At 58.2% G+C, this 10760-nt stretch overlaps 1 protein-coding gene across 1 annotated transcript in view; it reads right to left on the minus strand.

Moving 5' to 3' along the window:
• The window catches only part of CDH4 (cadherin 4), a 551768-nt gene that overhangs the window by 261479 nt on the left and 279529 nt on the right, over positions 1 to 10760 (minus strand). The window lies entirely within an intron of this gene.

Consider the following 10760-nt stretch of genomic DNA (forward strand, 5'->3'; position numbering starts at 1 on the left):
ATGAATCATCGAACTTTACATCGGAAACCGGGGATGTACTGTATGGTGACTAACATAGTATAATAAAAAAATTATTATAATAAAAAAATAAAATAAAATTTAAACTGAAAATTACTTTTTCTCTATAATTAAATGAGATGCACAGACTTCAGTGGTATTCACAACTGAGAAGAAAGGCAGGAGGAGGGAAGGGGGGGCGGTGGGCCAGGCTGAACCCGAGGATGTGAACTGTGTATAGAATTTATCTCCCGGCAGCGATTTATAGGCTGTGGCTGCCATTCCTGATGTGCTCCGTGGTTCCCCCCTTACATTAAAATGCCTGCATCCATTTGCCTTCCGTTTGCTGCTCTGGGCTCACGCGCCTTCTCCCTAGCACAGCCTTGCACGGAGAAGCATGCAGGCGTCTGCCCGCTCAGATGATGATAGCACAAGATCCCCCATGAAAATATTGACCTTGGCGCGAGTCCAAGTGAGGAGATGCTCTTCTGAATCTGACGCACGGGCTGGGCTCCCACCACAAGGAGCAGGGAAAGAACCTTCGCGGCCGCTGCCAGGAGAGCGCGGAGCCCACGGGCGGCCGGTGAGGGGTACCAGGCCACGGAGGCCAGCGGGGCCGGCTGGTGAGAAATGGCTCCCAGAGCACGGCCCGGGGCGGTGGTACTAACGGGCTGGAATGTCCAGCTGCAGCCCACGGCTCCCTGGGCCTCCGTGTGTCCTGACCCATCAGGAGCTGTGGCAATTAAACCCACGCCTGCTGCTTCTCCAGAGCGAGGGCGAGGCGGGGAGGCGGGCAGAGCAGCGGCGGGGAGGGGTCGGGCTCCTGGCAGCACGCCAGATGTGATCGGCGCACAGCCTTCCCTCCCATCTGTGCTGGATCTGAGTGCCTCAAGACTGTGTCTGTGTGCCGTTGACACACACAGCCACAGTTGCGCTGTGAGGGGGCTTCTGCCACAGGAGGACCCAGAACACACAGGCAGCTGCTTCCTCTTCGCTCTTGACGGAAGAACGGCACTGACGGCGGCGAATGGACGGGGGTGTGCCGTGGGCTGGCTCCTGAGTCCCGACTCCTCGGGCTCGTGCCGCTCCGCGGAACACCAGCGGCCTGAGGGTCCCCCTGCATGGCGCATGCTCACGGCTCCCTGCCTGGTCCTGGAGGCGCTCACACGGCTCCCAGGGCCCGGGGCCCCACCCACCTGGCTCCCTCTCTGATATGAGAGGACCATGCACCGCTGAGCCCACCGGGTTGAGGTCACATTCGGGGAGCCCTCGAGCATGCTGACAGGCTCTCCAGACCTGAGCCCCAGCTCCTGTCAGTGGTGACGGGTCCAGGGTGCCACACCAGGTGACTTGTCTCCAACAGTCTCCAGAGGCTCAACCTTTGTTTGTTTCTGAAATGAGCAAATCGGAAGGCAAATGCCAAAATGAGTCATGAGCACCAACCGGGGTCAGGGGCTAGGCAGTGATGGGGACTTTCACCTCCGCTTGGCAGTTAGCGGGGTGCGTTCTGTGGGCTCCCCGCTGGTGGCTTCTTTCTCCCGGGCCTAGTGCTCAGCTGAAACCCTCCCCTGGACCAGCTCGCTGTCCCTGATTTTGTGCAAAGCTAGGACCGGCAAGGGCGTTCCCACCTCGCCATCCGCCCCGCCTGCCAACCATCTGTCGACATCAGGGCTTTTTACAACTGGCGCGGAGCACACACTGTACAGTATGCCATCCTGACTGCGTCTGAGTGCACAGGACAGCTGTGCTGAGCAGTGCACGCTGGGGTGGAACCCTTCTAGAACCTTCTTGTCCTGCAAGGCCGGGACTCCATCCCCACTGAACTCCCCCACCGCATCTCCTCTCCGTCTCTGTGGTCTCGACGGCCCCGGGGACGCGGGTGAATGGTACCACAAGGCATTCATCCTTCATCGTCTGGCTTTTCTCACCGAGTGTCACGTCCTCGAGGTTTATGTGTGTGGCAGTGGGTGTTAGGATGTCCTTCCCTCTCAAGGCTGAGTCACATTACATCCCATTTTGTTTACCCAGCTACAAACGGAGCAACAGGGTGTATTTTGTACATGGGATTTTTCACCAGATCCACCCGTCTGGTTCACATGTGTTGTAAGCACTATCTTCCCTGAGCTCACCTGCCATCGTATGCCCAGAAATGACTCTTCTTGGCTGTGACATGCAGATTGAATCAGGACGAGGGACATTGGCAACCTTTACAGCCAAAAGCTGCCTCCTGGAGCACACACCGAGGCCTCCCAGGCGAGGGGTGAGGGCAGCACCTGCCAGGAAACGGCCCATGAGCGGATCCTGACGCTTCCTGAGGGTGTCGGGCAGGACCTGGGGCGCCTTCTGCCCAGGGAGAGGAGGGCGACAGGCTCCCTTCAACTCCCGTGCGCGGTCAGCTGCACTGCCAGCCCTTTGCTGTGAGCGCTGCCCCCTCCCCTCCTCTGCTCCGGCCCTTCTTGCCTTGTGCCGGGTCACCCAGGAACTCTGACCTTCGTTCTGGAAAACTGAAGAAGTGTGTGTGTGTGTTACTAATACACATCACATCTGTGGTTACTCTCAGGGACATGCATGTATCGAGGACACGGGAAAATCCCATTTGTAACGTGAAGTCAGCCTTCACACAGAGCTGATGGGCCTGACCCAGGCCCAGGGAGGCTCCACTCGCATCTCCAAGTCTGCGTCCTTCAACACCACGCCTGCCTCCTGGAGGCCACAGCCCCTAGAGTGATCACTCCTGCAGCCAAGACAGGCACTTCTGTTCGACTCACACCTTTAAGAGTTGGACTCTGAGGACAGGTCTGCCTGGTCTGAACTCTGCTCTGTCTCCTTTCTGCTGTGAGAACCTGGGGATATGCCAGAAACCCATGCCTCAGTTTCCCCCTCTGTAACAGAGTGACGCATGGTACCCACTCATGTTGCTGGGGTGCGACCAAGCGACACGGCTCAGTGCAGTCTCTGGGATGCATGTGATCCCGAAAGGTCCCTGGAGAGGGAGGGGTTGGGGGAGGGAGCCCAGGAAACCACTTTCTGTCCCTTTGCCCCAGTCTGCTCGGGTCTTACTTTCAGCTCCTAAAGCATATTCCTCAGCAACAGTGGGGGGCTCTCCAGGCTTCTGTGAGCCAGCCCAGACCCCACATGTCAGCTGAGCTCTGTTCCTGCACAAGACCTACGTGGAATCCCTTAGGAGCCCTGGGCAGAGGGATGGTGGGGTGCCTGCCCCGCATCTCTGGGCTCCTGCCGGAACCTAACAAAACCCCCTGCCCAGGCGCCCCTGCCAACCTCCAGCCCTGCCCCGGACAAGCCCAGCCCGCTTTCCTGACCATTGACGATTCGATCACTAAAGGCGAAGGGATGCCAGCACCCTCCGCCCTTCAGCTCACGACAGATACTCCTGAGCGGACAGAGGCCGCGTACCCACGTGTGTCCATGAATGTCACAGCCCTTGTGGCCTGGGGGTCCTGCTGAAGGACTGGGGTCCACACACGAAGCTAACGTGGTAGAAACCTACCAACAAACACACGCTTACAGCCTTCATCCCTGGAGTGGGAGGCTGCCGTGGGATGGCACCGTGCAGGCGGGGCGTTCCCACGGCCACGCACTGGGACACCTGGGAGCAGTCAACGCAGAGCCCACGGCCCTGCCTGCCCCGGTGTGTGTGTGTGCCCCCTCCCTCTGCATCCTTGTGCACAAACACGGCAACTCTTCAGCCGTAAAACGCACGTCTCCCTGCACCCCCGCCAGTGCACAGACCCACTTAAGCACCCAGAGCTGATGTTTTCCTCGGGAAGCTTGTCAAGCTTAACAGCCACGACACAGGCAAACACAACGCACTCAGAGGAGGAAGAGCCCCAGCGGCCCCACGGGCGGCGGAGAAGGTAATTAGCATCATTACAGTAGCATCCTGACAAACCAGAGTTCAAGAGACTCTATTCCTGCATGCTTTCCACTCCCACGAAGTATTCCCATTCCATCCCGGCCTTGCTCTCCTCTGGAACTTGAGTTCCAGATCAACTGCCGCCATCGTCATTAAGAGCAGAGCATCTGTCCCGTGCCTGTTCTACGGGGCAAGGCACCCATGCTCTTGAGACCCGACGCCCTGACCCACACACCCTTGTCGTCTCCTTGTTCGTTCCCGTCCTTGAGCGCACCGCCGGAGACTCGGGTTTCTGGAGAATTGCAGGACGGATCAGGCCTGATGTGGCTGCGGGGTTGCTCGCGCCACGGACCCACCTCTGCAGCCGGGCCCGTGGGAGCGCGACGGGAGCGGTCTCTGCTGTTTGGGCCGGGAGGCGGCCTGACTGGGCAGCACCCAGCACCGCACGAGTGATCCCGGCACCTGCAGACTCTCTTTCTGAATTTTAAGTAAGACACTCCCACACACGAGTGTATGCATGTCCTCTCCTGCGGCACCGTAGATGGTACGGAGCCCGGCTCACTGATGTAGACTTGTGGTCTCATGCTGCCTCCTCTAGAACCTTCCATGAGGCTCCCCCAGGGCCAGGCCCCAGGCTCTTCTCCATGTCTTGTGGCACCTACCTGAGGTTAGTGGCTTATTTTTCCAGCAACTCCCCATGCATGTCAACACCATAGTAGCCAGTCCCCGCTTGAGAGAGCAACGGGACTCGTAAATGCACACAGCTAACGTGGGCCCAGGCCAGTTTACGACCCCGATTTTACCTGAAAAACTGATCTTCCCTTCTGCGCGGAGGAGACTCTTGAGTCTGCTGCCGCTGCTGCAAACAGCACCGGCTTCAGCTAGTGACATCAGACGAGCCCAAACCGAAGGCGTCCTGCCGGGCTGACAGCCTGGGTGTCGGCAGAGGCCAAGCAGGCCCAGGAGCTGTCCCAGACTCGGTGGGCACGAAAACCACACGCAGGAGCCATGCGGGCTGTGTTCCAGCCGTGGCGAGCTCGGGGGCCACAGATAGCATCATAGGCGGTTGGCTGAATGGGAGCATGCAGTGTAGACAGCGCTCCAGGATCGCTCCTTTCTGCATTTATAACTGTGTTGTGCTTAGCAAAGAGACTCCTCGCTGAGTACGTGCTGAAGTATCTGGGGGAGAAGGTGTGATGTCCGTGACTGGTTTTCAGGTGGTTCAGGAGAAACACGGTGTATCTCAGTGGATGATGGATCCATCGACATACAGATGACAGATCAATGTGTAGATGGTGGACGGCGGGTAGATGGATGACAGATGATACATCAATGCACAGAAGATAGGTGGCAGGTAGGCAGACGTTCGATAGATGGTGTGTAGGTGACGGATAGGTAATAAGTACATCTATGTACAGGTAGACTGACAGCAGAGCACACGCACACGCACACTCACACGTGCACACGCACACACACGTGTGCACACACGGTGATGAAACCAGGTGTAGCAAATAGGAAAATAAGAGAGTTTTGTACTATTCTCGTAACTCCTGGTCCGAAATTATTTCCACGTGAGAGCTCCCAATGACGATCATTCGTCGGGCGCACACCACATGCTGGTGTTGCGGTGTTTGGTCACCGTGGCCGCCCCAGGAGGCAAGGGGCCCCTTCTGCGGACAAGGAAACCGTGGAGCAGGAAGTGCAGCCCCCCCCCCCCCCACGTAGCACCAGCGGCGGAGCCAGCGTCTGAGCCCTGCAGCTTCGAGGCTGCAGGGCTCATGACTGCCCGGCTTGCCGGTGAACGGGTCCTTTCAGGCTCGCACATGTGTCGGATGTGTCTTCAGGAGGACCTGCTGCGTGCCAGCCCTGTCCTGGTGCTGGAGGTGCACCGCGAACCAAATCGAGACACCGTCAGCCTCGTCCGTTCCAGTGCGGGGAGAATGCAATGGACAGAACACACAGGGAATACAGAGCAGGTGGGCTGCATCCACACTGGAGAGAAACAGAGCAGACAGGGGGACCTCGGTCCTGTGGGGGCAGTGGGGTTCAAGTCCAAGTAAGGAGGTCCAGGAGGCCCCATTAGGAAGGTGATATCTGGACCGAGACCTGAAAGAAGTGTGGGAGTGAACTGTGTGGAGAAGAGCGGTCCTGGCAGCAGGAACAGCAAGTGCAAAGGCCCTGAGGCAGGAGCATGGCAGGAATGTCTGAAAGCCAGCAAGGACACGAGTCAGTCCCAGTACCCTCCAGAAGATGTTAGAAGGATGACCTTGTGTCCAGTCATATCCACAACACTATATTCCAGCAGGAAAGGCTCATTCCATTTCAAAGGGGACTCTGATGGTCTCTTCTGGATTTTTTCTATTCCTCAGTTTACATCAACAAGTATTTATTTACAAGTAATCATTAGTTCTGTTATTTCATTTCTCCTGTGAGTTACATGCAAAATACAGATTTCTATGGAGTCTCATCTGCCGTCCTCCTTGAGGAAGCACCCAGCACGGCTCACTGACGTCAGCTGGTGACCTCCCCCCTATGAAGAGCTCACAGGGGCTGCTGGGGGGTCCTTGAAGACCGTGCCCACACACCGCGTGCTGTTGGCTTCCGTGCTTTCCTGTGTGTTTGAAATATGCCACTTCCGGTTGGACTCGTGGGACTGGTGGGCCCCGACCCCAAAGGACACAGGTTCAGAGCAGAGATTCTCTGTGTATTCACACCACCCCCCATGACAGGGCACTCTGGCCCCTGGCAGGACAGCGGACTGCACTGCGTGCTGGGTGGTTTGGGCCAGGAGGATGCAAAATCCGTGCCACTCCTTCCTGACCCAACGGGCAGGCTGGGTGCTCTTAGCAGACTCGTGTGCTGAACCCCACACTCCCCCACATTTGGGCAGGCCCACAGAGTCACCAAGCATGACAGCTGTGTTTAGTCCGATCAACCCCTTCTCCGCGCAGACCCGGACTTTCTGTCATTCCCTGGGAGGGCTTTCAGTCTCTTGGCCTCTCCAGCAATGACTGGTAAATGAGAAAGTGATTTAGTGAGGTCTGGGTAGATATGTGCCCCTGCTCCACTTTTATGGGTACCCTCTGGACGCTGGCAGGTCCTTGGGGCCACGTGCGCCCCTCCAGTGGCGTGCTGGGGCATTGCAGACCTCGTCCTGCAGAGACGGAGCCTGCCCTCCCCACACTTCCGCACAGCACCCATCCATCTCCGTGAAGGGCAGCATGGAAGGCGTCGTGGTTAAAAAATAATGCCGCGTCACGCGCTGGCAACGGCCAGGGTTTGTCCGCTCTCAGTAAACGGGGATATTGACTCTGCCGGTTTATAATCAATTTTTAATCCAATTCTTCACCATTGATTCAGAAGCTAAATGATCCCTGCAAAGTAAGCCTATTTTTCAACTTCTTTCAAGATCTTTGGAAGAATCAAAACTAACTGAAAGGTGAAATGCTGAATTTTACCGTCGTAGATTCTGGGTCAAATACGGTGGGAACGACGGGACAGCGGCCTGTTGTGAGTGTGCCCCTCCCTCACTGTGGCCAGGGGTCAGAGGCCGGCCCTGCTGAGATGGGGCTCCAGGGCCAGTGGTGTGGGCGGTGTGGGCGGGTTGGAGGGGCGCCCAGCAGTCTCAGGAAATGCCAGCCCGCAGCAGCACTGAGCCGGTGACTGACTGCCTCACAGCCTCCCCAAGGCCGAGTTACGTGGGTCTGCTCGTGCAAGAGCAGGTGGCGGCATCAACACAGGAACGACGGCAATGAAAACAGCAGCAGCGGTGAGCCCAGCCAAGATGTGGCAAGACCACTGTGGGCCAGGCTCCCAGGTGTGCCCCAACTGTGTGAGCCAGGTGTCCACTCCCAGGTGCGCCCCAACTGTGAGCCAGGTCCCTGCTCCTAAGGGTGACCCAACTGTGGGCCAGTCCTTGCTCCTTGCTCCCAGGTGCGCCCCAACCATCAGCCAGGCGCCTGCTCCCAGGTGCGCCCCAACCATCAGCCAACTTCCCACCATCCCCTTCACCCCCAGGAACTTGACTATCCGGGGACGTCTGCTGTTTAGTCCCCAGAGGGACGCTGTGTCTGCCCTGGATCTGCCCTTGCTGCCTTCCTGGAGCAGCTCTGAGCTCTCGAAGGTCAGTGTGCTCACAGGCAGTCGTGCAACAGAGTGCATGCATTGTACTAAGTGGGTGTAAGGGGTGAAAAGTGTCCCCAGACCGTGTGCACTTCTGTTTGGGGTAAGGGTCTTCATGGGTGGGCCGGAGTCAAGGGTCTCAGGATGAGGTCGCCCAGATCAGAGAAGCCCTAAACCCAATGTTGGGGAAGGGGAGATCTGGAGATGGCCACAGGCACCCTCCTCTAAGGCCGCAGGGACAGGTGGCCACACAAGGAGGGGGAAGGGGATGTGGAAGGGGAGGGCAGAAGGAACAACACACTGGGCAGGTAGGAGGCTGCGGAAGTTGCTGGAGCTCTATCCGCAGCAGGCCGGGCTGGCTGTAGGCCTTGACCAGCTGCTGAACCTGCCAGGCCTCAGTTTCCCACCTGCCCGATGCCGCGGATGCAAAGCGCTTCAGGCGCAGGTCGTGAGGGGCCTTGCGCTCAGCTGAGCGTCGGCGGACAAGCACAGCCACTGCCCCCCGAAGGCGGGGGGCTCAGGAGGCACGGCATGTGCACAAGGTCAGGGCGGCCCCGTGGAGCCGGCTACCTGGGTGGGGAACCATGGGGAGACGGCTGTGAGGATCATGGGTGGTGGCACCCCTACAGCCCCAGAGCAGACCCCTCACCCTGCACCCCTCCACCCGAAAGGCAGAGAAGAAAACAACCGGGAGCCAATGTTCGGTAAACGCTGACAGCAAGATCTGGGACAAGCCGGGAGAGGCAGGAGGAGGCGGCTGGAGCCTGCGCAGGGCAGACGTGCCCCCACTGTGGCATTCTGCATCCACGGGACCCCCTTATGGGGCGCCAAGGAGCAGGGCGGGAAGCTAACACGCAACTTGACGAGTGTCTGCGTTTTGAAAACAGTTATCTCTGCATTGCGTTCCTGGGGGCAGCAAGAGGGTGTCAGGAGTAAGAAGAGCTGGCACGGGGGCGATGCCAGGCTTCGGTTCCACCAGTTCACCCGCAGACGTCAGAGATCAATAACGGCTGTGCCTCAGCCAGGGCGCTCATCGCTCATCGAGGCGGACTGCGCCCCATCCAGCCCGGGGAAGGCATCACCGCCTGGAGCTGAAGCCCCTGGGATCCCGGAGCCGGATCCCACAGGACAGTGTTATCTTGTCAGGCGAGAGCCAGTATCCGGCCTGTGTTATCAGCCACAATTTACATACAAAGACAGCTTATTTAACTTGTTAAATTAAAGCTTAAAAGCCCTTAATTAAAATAATAAATCAGAGAACCATTCCCCCGGCAAGGGGGGAGTAGCGGGGTGGATTCTGCGTTCCCCCGTGGACCGCACAAGGTCTGAGCGGCAGCACAACGTGGCCACTCTCCCCGCTCTGCACGCTGCACCCCGAGGGCCGTTCTGGGCTCCGATCCGATCCTGCTGGAAGCTCCAGCCACCCAGGCACACGGGGCTGGCTCCCACTGGACAGTGACTGTCCTGAGAGTCAGCGAAGCCACAGAGCACTGCCCACACCATGGCGCACACACTGTCTTCCCCCCTGGCAGCTGGCGGGCCGAGACCTGAGGACATGGTGCGGCTGCTTCCCAGAAAGATGGGCTCTAGCCGCTCGAACCTGCAGAAGGGCTCATTCTGGAGCACAGGGAAGAAAGCACCCATGCTTGTGGGTTTGTTAGTTCTCTCTCCCGACCCACGCTATCAGAGCAGGGTCTGAGGACGTTCTCTGTAAAGGGCCAGAGTCTAGAAGGGCTTGGCCCCGATCCGACTCTGCTCCAGCCGCAGGAAGGCAGCCGCCGCAGACCATCGTCATGGTCTGGTGCGCTGTGCTCCGAGACCATTTTGTGTATAAGATCAGGCAGCAGGCCAGACTGCGCTCCCAGGCCACAGCCAAAGGTCAGAGCCCACCACCGGCCCCCCGTTACTGTTCGTGAGACATCCCCGAGCACGGACTCCCTTCTGAAATTCTATCGCGCACACCGACACGCTGACGTGGGGAATGGGACGCTCCGGGTTTGCATCCTAGTGGCTGTGGGGCCCGGGGCCCCTGCGTACCTGGTCTGTGCTTTAGCTTCCCGTCTGTAAAGTGGGGTAACACGTGGATGCTTGTAGGGCTGCAGAGGGGCCACGGGGGCTAAGCCCAGCAGAGTGCTTGGCATAGCTTTGGCTCGATCCCCACCGTTTGGGTGTGGTTTATGTCCGGTTGCCAGGTCCCCAGGATGGCAAGAGAATTGATACCAATTCCCATTTAGTGCAAAGCCAGAAAGATTCACTTGTCCATAAGTCTGTACGCACCCAGGGTCTCAGGGTGGAGGGGCCGTTGTGTCCAGAAGCAAAGGACAGTATCATTCTTGAAATGCTCACGTACTTGCAGCGACGCATCTGGACGGGGGTCTGGGGGAATACACAAAGGCCCACGAGTCCTACAGTCCCCCAGGGTGGGGGGCCTCGCCAGTCTCATCTTCCCAATGGGAAAGCTGACACACAGAAGGGTCGGTGCCTGCCAGTGGGGGTGCGCAAGAGCGTGGGCCCAGGCGGTGGGGTACCACTTTGGCCACGTGGTATAGAACATCTAGAAACATCTACGGGACAACTTCTGCCACAACTGCTACATGCACTTATGAGCTTTTAAAGATACCCGCATCCATGGAGAGTTGCTCCCAAAACATTACATTGTTTAAGCAGGCACCCGCCCTTTAAACCTGTTAGCCGGGGCTCGGTAAAAAGAACCAGCACCCACCGAAGAAGGGGCGGCATCTGTGGAGCAGACACACGGGTTTTCCCA

Source organism: Ailuropoda melanoleuca, chromosome 13, assembly GCF_002007445.2.
Source record: "Ailuropoda melanoleuca isolate Jingjing chromosome 13, ASM200744v2, whole genome shotgun sequence".
Lineage (NCBI taxonomy): Eukaryota > Metazoa > Chordata > Mammalia > Carnivora > Ursidae > Ailuropoda > Ailuropoda melanoleuca.